Below are 13037 nucleotides of genomic sequence, written 5' to 3' on the forward strand. Positions count from 1 at the left end.
ATAGGTCTCTCCCCATGATTTACGCATTGCAAGTTCTCCAATGTGAAAAAAACTGTTATTAACACCAACTTTCTCAAATTAATTCAAATATTTATTATTTGGAGTGTCATTATTGATGTCACGTACATTCACATCAGAAGAGACCAGAGCGACGAAAGTCATTGTTTCTCTATGGAGAGTCAGCAAATTGGCCGAACAAAGCAAATTCACTGGCAGCGAAGCGAATTGGGCGACCAGAGCGAAAAAGAGAAGTTAAAAGTCAGTTAACCTTATGTAATGAGTTATGACGCGGTTCGGTGAAAACCAATTCTAATATATAGATTTACCAACGCCCCACGGTAACAGGCTAAATCAAACATTCCAATGAGCGAACAAAGTGAATAAAGCAAATTCAACAACGAAGCTTCTTCAACAACCTTGGCGACGTGTTCGCTTTGGTCTCTCCTGGTGTGAACGTACAGTGAGAGCCATGTTGGGGCACGGTTAGTGATCACACTACATGTGTACCGTGTCCAGCTGAACCATGCCAGAATCCACCTGTGTACCATATCCCCTTACAGAACGGAGTGATCAGGGGTGTAGTGGTAAAATAAGAGGTGGGTGAACTACGAATTCTGTGATCACATTTTGTGCATAAACTATACTATGATGTGCATTTAGCTCAATTGAGAAGTGGGTAAACTCTAATTCTGAAATTTCAGAGGTGGGTAAACCGTGTTTACTTGCGATTAGCCTCCACTACAGCCCTGGGAGTGATTACACTGGTCAAACTCTTACACTGCTACACTGGTCTGGGGGCCACTCAGCGGGCAGGTTAACCGCCTCCATCCCACCATGCTACTGCTCCCTAGTCAGAGGGCCTTCTGTAATGCTGTTAACACGCCCCCTCCCCTCCCCTCCCCCCAGAAGCCAGGGGCCCCATGGTAGGGGCCCTTGTCCTAAAGGTACACTACACCCTCCTCCCTAGGGCCTCCTAGTAGGGCCCTCATAATCAGAGGGCCCTCTAAAACCCCCAAAGCCCCCATCCTCCCTAGGACCCCCTGGTAGCCAGAAGCCAGGACCATAATAGGAGGGCCTAAGAGGGCCTTCTGAAAGTAGGCTCACATGCACCCATTTCCCTTTAAAGTTCCTATAGCAGGGCCGGGGGCCCCCTGAAAGCACCGACCCCCCCCCCCCCCCTTGTTTCTCCAAATGTAATTGTAATTAATTTGATTTATCCTCTTGATTAACCTATTGGAAACATATAAACATTGTGAAGGATAAATAAAACGAGAAATACCTTCTGTTTTAGTAAGCAAGACGCGTCCAAAGATGGAGAGGTCTCTTTGTAGCCAACTGTTTAAAATCTTTTTAGATTTTTGGGTAAAATGCTCAAAATTTAAATATTCTCTATTATTTGTATTCTTTGAGATTATAATACCCAAATATTTGACATCAGTTTTAATAGCTATGTTAAGAGGGCTACTAGATTGACAATCATGGATAGATGATTCGCATTTTCTAATATTCAGGTACAAACCAGAAGCTTTTGAGAATAGTGAAATTTCACTTAGTGCGAGAGGAACCTGTGACATGTTCTTTAAAAACAGTGTAGTATCGTCTGCTAATTGACTTATGATCAACGGGACTCCCATTAAATTCAATGGTTGAACATTTCGATTGTGTTTCATAAAAATAGCTAGCAGTTCAGTTAATTACAACAATGAAAAGTAACGGAGAAGCTGGACACCCCTGACGGATTCCTCGTCTAACATTGAAGCGTTTAGATGTTCCAAAAGGTAAAGAAATACAGATATTAATGTCAGAGTATAATAAAGAAATTAAATCTATGATTTTTTTGCCAAAACCAAAATAGTGTAAAGATTTTAAAATAAAAGGATGTTCGACCGTGTCAAATGCCTTGTAGAAGTCTAAAAAAGAATCACACCATCATTATCAATTAAGTGATTATAATCCAATAAATCCAAGACCAATCTAATATTATTGTGGATAGAGCGATCTTTAAGGAACCTGGATTGTGTTTCACTAATAATTTGCTCTAAATTTACCGTCCTTTAATCTATTTGCGATTACATGAGCAAAGATTTTATAATCTGTATTCAATAGTGTAATTCGTCGTAGATTATCAATTAGTCTTTTATCTTTACCAGGTTTGGGGATAAGAGCAGAGATGGGAAGTAACGAAGTATAAATACTTCGTTACTGTACTTAAGTAGAATTTTCGGGTATCTATACTTTACTTCACTATTTATTTTTTTTGCCAACTTTCGACTTTTACTTCGTACATTTTAGCACGAGTATCTGTACTTTCTACTCCCTAGATTTTTACTCTTGCATTTAAATGGTGTTTGTTCATAATCAGACAGTAAATGGCATATTTATTATGCCATTTTGCAACGCATTTTACCTATTCCGTATCAATAATACGCGCCATGCAGACAACGTGACTGATTGGTTTATGCTTAGAAACGTATGTAAACACATAAAGAAAAGACAATCCTATTGGTGCATTTGTCTTTACGCGCACAAGACGATGAACGTAAAGCGAGTAAGAGAAAAAAAAATAAAACCAGGCGGCAACTCGGTGGGAATTCATATCGTTCGCGACAGTGGCACCAAGAAGCGAAGTTCAGCGAAGTGACTGATAAAACTGGTGAGAGTGTTAGTGGAGATTCCTTGGGCGATGGAGAGTCGAGTGAAGACCAGCAGCACCTCCCGCATACCTGGCCTTACCTCAGAGAAATGTTTGAAATCGCAGGCAGCAAGAAAGACTCCTGGAGAATGTGTTGTAAATTGTGTCTACCAAAACGCCACGAACTTTTGGCATTCAAGAATTCGCCTTCCAATTTGAAAAAACATGTGGAGGTAAGAAATGCTTCTTGTCATGGATAGTTAATTCCTTGTTTTTAGTAATAATGGCTCGGCTACGTTTGCAATGCTGTACTCGGCTAGGAGCGACACGGTGTGTCTTGGTTTACTCATTTAGGTTAGCTAGCTATCAGTTTGAAAATAAGCTCATAATCACTTCACTACCATAACCTAATATTATTTAGCATACTCTGTTGCTTGTATAGCCAGATATTATTCAAAGAAAATTATTTAATGTAGTCCTAATGTGTGTGTGTGTGTGTGTGTGTCTGTGTGTGTGTGTGAGTGCCTGCTTTTGGCCTCCAGAGAAAACACAAAAATCAATTGGAGAGGTACACAAACCTCACTTCCAAAAGGCTCACAGCGCCAGATGAAGGCCCAGCCTTCAAACAACCAAAACTATGGGAGACCAGAAGAGTGTCACAGGCCAGTGTTGATAAAGTCATCATGAATTTTGTCATTCAAGGGCTGCACCCATTGAGTGTTGTTGAGCAGCAGGGTTTCCAAGGTCTAGTTCTTCACCTTCAACCTGATGTGTCAGTGATGTCACGTGGCACTGTTAAAAATAGAGTAGAGAAGGCTGCACTGGTCATGAAAAATAATCTGAAAACAGCTCTTGGCAAAATTGAGTTTATTGCAATGACGACTGATTGCTGGACCTCACGCGACGTAGTTTTATAGGAATCACAGCACATTGGATTGAACCGGAAACTCCGCAGAGACGTCACATCATTGGCTGTGTCTTTCTCTTCCCTCTCCCCCCAACACACACACACAGTGATGTGGGTAGTTCTCACATAGATGCACTCAAAGTCCTACACATGATCTCTTGCTGTTAAATAGAAGTTAGTAATAGGGTATGCTTTTAATGTTACTGTCTAGGCTTTGAAGTCTGTTGTGATGGATAATATTTATGTGTAGGCTAATATCAATTTGCATACCAATAAATTTTTTGAACACCGCGCACATTGACTTTGCAATCCCTCAATCTTTTACAGCAGTTTTATTTTTTGAATGTGTTTAGAAAAGATTGGTCAACGGAGCTTTTTGTATTCATTTCACTTAATTTTTTTCTGCTTGCACTTGGACATGGAGTCCAGGAAGCTTTTCCCTAAAATGGTGGTTTTGTCCTTCGCAAAGTTACTTTATACTTTTATACTTTAAGTATGTTTTAGAGCCTGTACTTTTCACTTTAATTTGAGTAAAAAAGTTGAGTCAATACTTCAACTTTTACTAGAGTGTTTTTAAACACAGGTATCTATACTTGTACTTGAGTAAAGAATGTGTGTACTTTTGACACCTCTGGATAAGAGAGATAAGACCCTGTTTCATTGTTGGTGTTAACGTTTCATTACTAATTATGTCCTTAATAGTTTTGAAGAAAAATTGCTTTATTTCTTTCCAGAAAAATTTATAAAAGATTGCAGTCAAGCCGTCCTGACCAGGGGTGCGTTTCTCGAAACCATCGTTCAAACTACATAGGTAACGATACTGCGGACTTACGTGGTGCGATGCATCGTTAAACGACGCAGGTGTTTCTCGAAACCATAGTTCGAACGAACGTTCGCAAACACTGTCGTTAAGTTGTGTAGTTTGAACTACAGCTCACGAGCTGTAGTTAGAAGCGTAGTTATATGTAAATTCGTCAGCGATGGTGGAAAATACAGTGCAATAAGGGTATAGTCACCGTGTAAGTAAGAAATTTAATAATCTTTAATACCTAATAAGAAATAATTTAGCTCTACGATCACATATAATGTGAAGTTGTCTGAAAATGTAGTTTGAAACGTAATTGTTGTGTGGGTCTCTGGTCATAAGTACGGTAACTGTCTGTAGTGAGCAAATCTCAGACTGCAAAGTATTAATTAGCACAGGGGTGGCTAATTTTATCCAGTAAAAGCAGAATGACACTACAGCGGCCAGATACGAATCCATGCCTTTGTTCTCGGGAAATTACGTCTGTAATGTTTGGTTATTACACACACCTGTGTATTCCAGTCAGCCAGTATAACAATATTCTGTAAGCGACAACGTCGGAATAAAAGTTATTCTGTTTATCACTCCAAGGAGCGTCGCATTATTTTTCCGCGATTGCTCATTTTCATTTTATTGGCGTTATGTGACTGACAGAAATTGATGTCACAAATAAATATACGTGTGTGTGTGTGTGTGTGTGATTATTATATATTTTACACAGTTCGCGAGTGTTTGTACGCGACCGGCTGTGAAAGTGCGTTGTTTGTTGTCGTGAGTCTGACCAATCGGCGCTGGAACCATTGTGGTTTAAACTACGGTAGGTTAGCCGTGAGTCTGACCAATCAGCGCTGGAACCACTGTAGTTCCAACTACATAAGTCCTAACTAACTAACTAACGTGGTTCGAACAACTGTGGTACGACGGTTTCGAGAAACAGTCGTTGGTCGGATGTTTGTTAGTTTGAACTACCATAGTACGATGCATCGTTAATGCTAACTTCCGTCGTTGTTCGAGAAACGCACCCCAGGAGCTTTACCTATTTTTAGTTTGTTTAATGCTTGATTTAAGTCATCCAGTGATATATCAGAATCACAAATTTCTTTGAATACAGAATCGATTACTGGAATATGAGGTTCAATCTGATCAAAAAAACATGATGAATCAGTAATTAGATATTCCGAGGAGTATAAAATTGAGTAGAATTTATGTAATTCTTCCGCTATAGTCTTGTGATTTGTACATTCCTCCCCATTTACAATTAATGTATTAATAGATTTTTTTTCCTGCCTCCGTTTCTCCAAATAGTAGAAATATGAAGTACTTTTTTCACCTTCTATCCATCTTGCACGAGCTCTAATGTATGCTCCATGAGCCTTTTTTTTGTATAAATCATCTAATTGAGCCTGTAAAGACAATAGGGATTCCTTATCATGCTCTGACATAACTTGTCTATTACAGTAAATATTTATACTGTAAAGTAATTTATTTTCAAATTCCTTCTGTTGTCTTATTCTCCTGTTACTAAATGTAATTGAAAATGATCTAACTTTAAATTAAAAAAATTCCCATCTATGTAAGTAGTTGCCAATTGTCACATCATTGTAAATTTTATGAAGGAGCTTTTTAACTAGCTCGACAAACCCATCATCACTTAACAGATCTGCATTAAATTTCCAATAATCTCTTTTAAATTGCGTTTTATTTTCAGGGTTAAGTTAAAGAATAATAATACTGTGATCTGTCAATGGGGCTGCTGAGATAGAAACGTGTGAAACGTATCTATATAGTAAAGTCGAGCCCAACCACAGATCCAGTCTGGACATATTATTACCATTTGGTTTAATCCAAGAGAATTGGGTAACTCCAGGGTTTTTCTCTCTCCATATATCACTTAAATTGTTTGAGTCAATGAACTCCGTCAGAGTTGGATTCCACTGATTGGTACTGTATCTGGGGGGATTTCTATCCTGCCATTCATTTGGAACAAGATTAAAGTCGCCGCCTAGTAATACATGGTCTGTATGGTATAAATGTTTATACTGGGAAAGGACATCTGTTATTTTGTCCAGCATGAGCTTATTTAGAGTTAAAGAGGAATACCCATATACATTTACTAGAATCACAAATGAATTATCAATATTTAATACAACTGCCAGCCAGTGTCCTGAATAATGAGTCTGAAAAGTTACGACCTTTCCTGGACATCGATTCCTTAGAGCTTTACAATTTAAAAAAATATTTGCTTGTAATTTAATTTTTTTTTAAATTGTGTGTTCAATCGCATTGAGACGTGATACCATGAATGCACTAATCAAATATAGCATGATATTTAACATGTTTCAATTTTAAAAGAGTATTGTACTATGCTCTCATTGTGAACAAGTGCCGATTCCTTGTGTCAAAGTTACACACTAACCATAATTTGACACGGTATATTTTTTTTATTCTTTTTTGATTCTTCAGTAGTATATTTTGACAAGGTAGTAAACATCGTCAGAAGTGGCTGTATTCCAGGCACTTAATTCTTTGCATAATTATTACAAAAACATTATTAGTAATAAAAGTTTATTTAATAGCCTCTATAGTAATTATAGTGCTACAATGGTAATATTGCTTTTGTATACACTGGCTGACTATTGGAAAAAAATCTTTCAGATGCACCGATCTATCTGTGAGGCTGGTTCCTATCCAGCTCTAGAAGAATGCCATGTTTGTTGTAAGAGACTTTTTCACTGCCCGCTGTGTCCTACCTTTAAACCCAGCAAAAAGACAGTGATTGAGACCCATATGAATCTTCATGTAAAAAGGGCATTGCATTTTAAAGGTAAGTTGACTGTGCAGCTGTGTAAAAGCGTGTAAAAGTTTAATGGATACACACATTTCTTTAAGAATATTTAGATAAATATTATAAAGTGTATTGAATTAAAACATAAGCTAATTACCTATTGTTACATTTCTAAAAATAATATTTCATAATTTATTATAATAAGAACATAAGAACTATACAAACGAGAGGAGGCCATTCGGCCCATCGAGCTCGCTTGGGGAGAACTTAAAATCTTGTTGTTAAAATCTTATCTAGCTCTGATTTAAAGGAACCCAAGGATTCAGCTTGCACTACATTATCAGGAAGACTATTCCATACTCTAACTACACGCTGTGTAAAGAAGTGCTTCCTTAAATCCAGTTTGAAATGTTCTCCCGCTAATTTCCACCTATGGCCACGAGTTCTTGTATTGGAACTAATGCTGAAGTAACTATTCGGTTGAACAGCATCCAAACCTGTTAGAATCTTATAGACCTGGATCATGTCCCCCCTCAGTCTCCTTTGCTTGAGGCTGAACAGATTTAGCTCAAATAACCTTTCCTCGTATGACATTACTCTAAGACCAGGAATCATTCTTGTGGCCCTACGCTGCACCTTTTCTAAGGCCGCTATGTCCTTTTTAAGATATGGTGACCAAACCTGTACACAATATTCTAGGTGAGGTCTCACCAAGGAATTGTATAATCTTGTATAATGTGTATTTCCTAATATTATATATTATTTTGCAGAAAAAATATATTGTAAGGTGCAGATTACCATGCAGGTTAAAATAGTAAAAACTTGTTAACCATAGCTCCTCTTATTTCTCTCTCAGACATAGCTTCAGATTTGCCTTTTGGACTGTTGAGGCAACTGACCTTCTTCAGGACAAGTTGCAGCCTGTGTACAGGGTATCCAGTACGTCTAAAATAAGTTATAGCACCCCAAAACATGAGGTGGTGCTCAGTGAGCGCACTTCAAACAACGAAAAGCCTGTGGACCTTATAATCAAGGAACAAGTGGCAAAAGAACTACTGAATATAAGATATTATTCCTTTAATATTTTCAATAGTTATAAGTAAGAACTAACACGGGCAAATTATGCATTTAGTAGCCATGAAATGTTTTTGTTTTACCAAGAAATCCCACTGTTTGCAACCCTCAGCAGCTATTAGTTGTAGTGCAAAATGAAAGAACATGTTTTTCATACTATAAGTATTGAATGGTTACTTAAGGAAAGGAGAGAGTAGATTACAATAAGTAATTTGAAAATTATGGAGTGCATTATTATATTATGTGGTGCATGACTGATTAGTGTGCTTCCTTGTCATAGGGCATATTAATGGGCAAGAATAAATCAAAGTATCTGAAAAAGTTTCTGAAACCATCTTCTTACATCGTTCCTGTGTATTTCGAGGATGATGAACAGCAAAACCATATACCTTTCATATACCTTAAAGATTCCTTGACAGGACCCCTACTGTTTTGCTGATCTAGGATAAAATCAAGTTCATTCTTGATGTATTGATGCCAGAGGTAAGTGTTGAATTAATTTTGAATGCACTTGATTAAGTTGCTGAGCTTATTATTTGGTAGATAAATCATGAGTTTTATTCCAGTGCACCATCTATGGCCTTTCTGTACTTCATAATACTGATTTTATGAAGGCAGAGGATCCGTTAGATCAAAGCTATGTACTCGTATTTAATCGAGTTTTATTTTTAATTATTCTGTAAAAGTTAAGCAATTTTTCTTCTTTTCAGTGAGAAAGATGTCTTCAACGAATCAGTTGAGAAGTACAGTCGAGCACGGTTATTACGATTCGGCTTATAACGAAAACACGCTTGTAACGCTTCGATTCCAAATCCCCGACCTTCAGTAACGTTAAATTCCTTTTTATTTATCCTTTATTTTACCAGGAATGTCCCATTGAGATACATTATCTCTTCTTCCAGGGAGTCCTGGCCAAGGTGGCAGCAATAAGTTACAAAAGTTCCAACATAAACAAACAACTTACACACTTGTAATATTTACACCTAAAGTCATACAAACATACCAATGAATACAATACAATAAGCATGTTTTCCTTAAAGAAAACACGCATATAGCGATTCTTTTATAGCGAAAATTCGGCTATAACGATGTCTACTGTCTTCCCCAAAGAAATATTTCAATGAATTTTTATTCGGTTATAACGATTTGCCTCAACCATTCCAGATTTAATAGTTTAAAATAAGTCCTACGTCAGCTTAATCGCGTAGCCAAAGCGAGCAGCAGTCAGTACAGTATGTACCTTTTTTCTGTGCGTAGCGTTCTACCACCATGTAATATGTTATCGATTTCGTGGTCCATACTAAATGGTTGTTGAATTACAAAATACACGTTGCTTGATAGTAAAAAAGATGTTTTATTTTGATCATTACATGAAACTAAGCTTCATAGACAGAACTAGAAGGTCAGTGTTATTTTATACAGTCATAATACATGTGCCTAGCGATCAGTCATAATACATAGCAATCTTACATGAAAATGGATATAACGAAATTCGGTTATAACGAAAGAAATCTGCCGGCCCCAGAAAATCGTAATAACCGTGCTCGACTGTACATGAAAAGGAAAGGTGTTTGGTTGTAAGAATTGTACTTACTATGTTTAAATTTTTTTGTTTGATCAGAAGACATCTTTAATTAGTGCGTTTCTTGTTTTTTCTCTCTTCCTTTTTTATGCTCCGCTCTCTTCCACTCTTTTTATTGCTCTCTTAGTACTACAATGTGTATATGTGCATTTTTATTTTTATATAGTATTTATACATTTTGATTTGTTATATATCATTGTCTTAAAATAAATGTTTGTCTCAACTTCAAATCTGTCATCTGAATTTTGCATCATAACCTACATTATAGTATTAAAATATTAACAGATTAATGATAAATATATGTAGTGTGTGTTCATAAAGAAGTTCAAATGAAACATTTTATCATAATTGTTTATATTAATAACCCCCCCCCCCTCCATACATTTGTATTTATTACCAAACACGTAAGTGTAATAAAATTTGCAAGATTGTGGTCATTTTGCTCTGATTAAAATCTTCTAAAAATAAATATTTGGTGTTATAAAACTTTGAAGGTATGTCTTAGCGAAGTTGTTCTTTTACCAGAGTGCATTCTTATGACAGACATAGATTACTCGAGATGCGATTATCCCCATCATGCAGCGACTTTTGGAATGAGTTATGACAGAAAGTTGTGTATAAATCAACTAAAAAATGTGTTTTTATAATGGAAAAAAAATAAAGGCAAAAATGATATACGTATGTAGGTACACACGACAGAAAGACTGAATTGCACAAGAGCAAAAATGTAAGTAACGCTACGGAGAGCCGAAGTTTTGCCGAAGTACCAAGACACCTTAATATTTTCTCAAACAAACCCTACAAATTATACATGTATTAATAATAAGATACAATTAATTACTGCTGATTAAAAGATTACATTGCAGTATGTTTTGCACACACACACGTTGAAAATGTCTAACAATAGCAACATATATGGTAAAAACAATGTTCTGTCAAAAGTACAAAGCTACATGTAAAGGAAAGACGGGAATATTTCTCCTCCGAAATTCATTGTAACCTCCGTAAACACTACACTAAGAAGTTAATTTGTAAGAAGTAATTTGTTATTTTATCGAGATGAGGTTGCGTATTTATTTTGAGGACGGACTACCGATGGTACTTAAAACTAGAGTTGTGATATTCGCGAACGAACCGATTCTTTTGAACGGCTCTTAAACATGAACGATGGGAGCCGAGTCGCGGCTGGAGGGGAGCCGTTCTTTCTGTCGTTCTTTTTTTCCTATGCGTGTTTCACACAGATGCACACAAATTAGCTCCTCCGCGAGACAGAACAGTTATAGGGGGAGGGGCGCACCCAGCGCAGGGGTGCTACTGCCTAACAGCATGATGATAGTTTAGGTATGTCACAATCACCAGTTCTGCGCCATAGGGGCTTTGGCAGGCAGCCTCGTTTTCAATTTGGTCGTCATTCCACAGAGCACCAGGGTATCCCAATAGTTTTTGCCTTTTTGTTGTGTTATTTTTGTGTCTATTAGGGTAACCCGTTCTGATAACGTAAAACACACCTTCATCTGGGGATTTCCATTCAAAACACGGTAATCTGACTTTCTGATAACTTCGAAATTTCCTCCCGATCTTACCGAAAATTTCACTCGTTAAAACCTTCGTTGGGACAATAAACGTAAGCAGAATTATTCTTCAAATTATGATAATTATATTTCTTAGTTAGTTTATTGTATTTAGGCGTATTTTGAGCAAAATGTATCGATCAGCAGTTCACTTTTTTGGATCCGCCGCGAGAGCCGGTCATGTTTTGTGGTGAACAGTGCAGCAAGAGCCGAAAATAGCATGATTTTCAGCATGGAATTTACAGCTTTAAAATGATGTGAAGGCTTTTAAATTAGGTTATATGTGTTTATGAATATATATTCTTGTAATAAAATGGAGTAGATACCCATCGCTTGCTTTTGTAACACAGATGATTGATAATTTTGAATCGGTTGGAAAGGCTAGAAATAGTTGCATATTGTCTTTTCAGTTACCTTTAACATGAAGAGAAAACGTAATCCTCCACAACCAGCACGGGCTGGCATAGCAAGGCAGCATCTCAAAGACTTCTTTTCTTCAACTCCCGGAGATCCGACAGTTCTTTACGGGCACATACTGCATATTTACCTGTACCTTTTGATACTTTACTATGGACAATGCTTTTCAAATGTATTATTATTGAATGGATTATAATGATAACACAAAGCACTTTTAAATTTGATGCTGTGGACTCTTTGAAAATACATTCTTTGTATTATTCACTACATACATTCTCCGGTGAGTATTAATTGACAGACAAATAAATTAAATAATTATTTGTTTTATTTTCAGTGTATCTGAGACTGTTAGGCAAGGAATAAGCTTTCTAATGATACCTAGTTTATTAAAATCTGATAAACAATAACAGAGTTATGCTAATTTTTCTGAACACCATAAACAGGTCACAAAGTCAAATATGGTTCTCCATTGTTTTATCTGTTACTAAGTGGATGTTAAAAAGCCTTAATTGGCGTTACAAAATATCCTATAACTTTCTTGCCATTCATCACAGAAAGAAGTTCTTGGTATCATTGGAAAGGTCTTATCAAGCCCTTTCTTCTACTTTTGTAAAAATCCAACAACTTTGATTTTTTTTGTGACATACCTAGATAGTTGTGCACGCATCCTTCACTTCCACATTGTGTGGAAGTGTTTGTAGTAAAAGCTGTTTTGCACAGAAATTCATTGCAGCCGGCTTTGTTTTTGATGTTTATTTGTGAGTAGGTATTGTATGAATAACATAAGTCAACGTAGCTTTACACATACACACACTTTGTACTAAAGGTAAATCCAAAATAGTGATGTCACTGTCTAAGCAGAGGGATGTTGTGCAACCATATGGAATATAGTACACACATGACAAATGAGGTAAATCAATATTTCAGAATAATTCAAGCTCAGATATTGGTGTGTGATATCTGAGTTTTAATTATTTGACTACAAATCTCACCTCATCATTCCTCCCAGTGATTATTTCCAGGATAAACTGAGATGCCCCCAAGCTGGCTTCTTAAAACTGACTAAATATTTAAAAAGAGCCAAAAGAGCTGTTCTTTTGAACGGCTCTTTGAAAGGAACGGATCGCCAAGATCCGGATCCCCTCAAAGAGCCATAAATCCCATCACTACTTAAAACTCCACTACTCATTTTAAGGAGGGACGTCCTGTAAAACGCTCCATTTCCGGTTAAACTCCACTTCCTGTAAAACTCCACACTCCACGC

The 13037-nt window shown here is 36.9% G+C and overlaps 1 long non-coding RNA gene across 3 annotated transcripts; it reads left to right on the top strand.

Moving 5' to 3' along the window:
- The first annotated feature begins 1984 nt into the window (after positions 1–1984).
- LOC140581117 (uncharacterized) lies at positions 1985–10254 on the top strand. Of its 3 annotated transcripts, none has more exons than XR_011984150.1 (4): positions 1985–4558; positions 7000–7168; positions 7986–8068; positions 8484–10254. It is a non-coding gene; the product is annotated as an uncharacterized lncRNA (long non-coding RNA). The 3 variants fall into 3 exon arrangements; XR_011984149.1 differs by having other exon boundaries at positions 1985–2865; positions 3175–4558; positions 7986–10254; XR_011984148.1 differs by having other exon boundaries at positions 7986–10254.
- Positions 10255–13037: the final 2783 nt, after the last annotated feature.

The sequence above is a fragment of the Paramormyrops kingsleyae genome, chromosome 19 (genome assembly GCF_048594095.1).
Source record: "Paramormyrops kingsleyae isolate MSU_618 chromosome 19, PKINGS_0.4, whole genome shotgun sequence".
Lineage (NCBI taxonomy): Eukaryota > Metazoa > Chordata > Actinopteri > Osteoglossiformes > Mormyridae > Paramormyrops > Paramormyrops kingsleyae.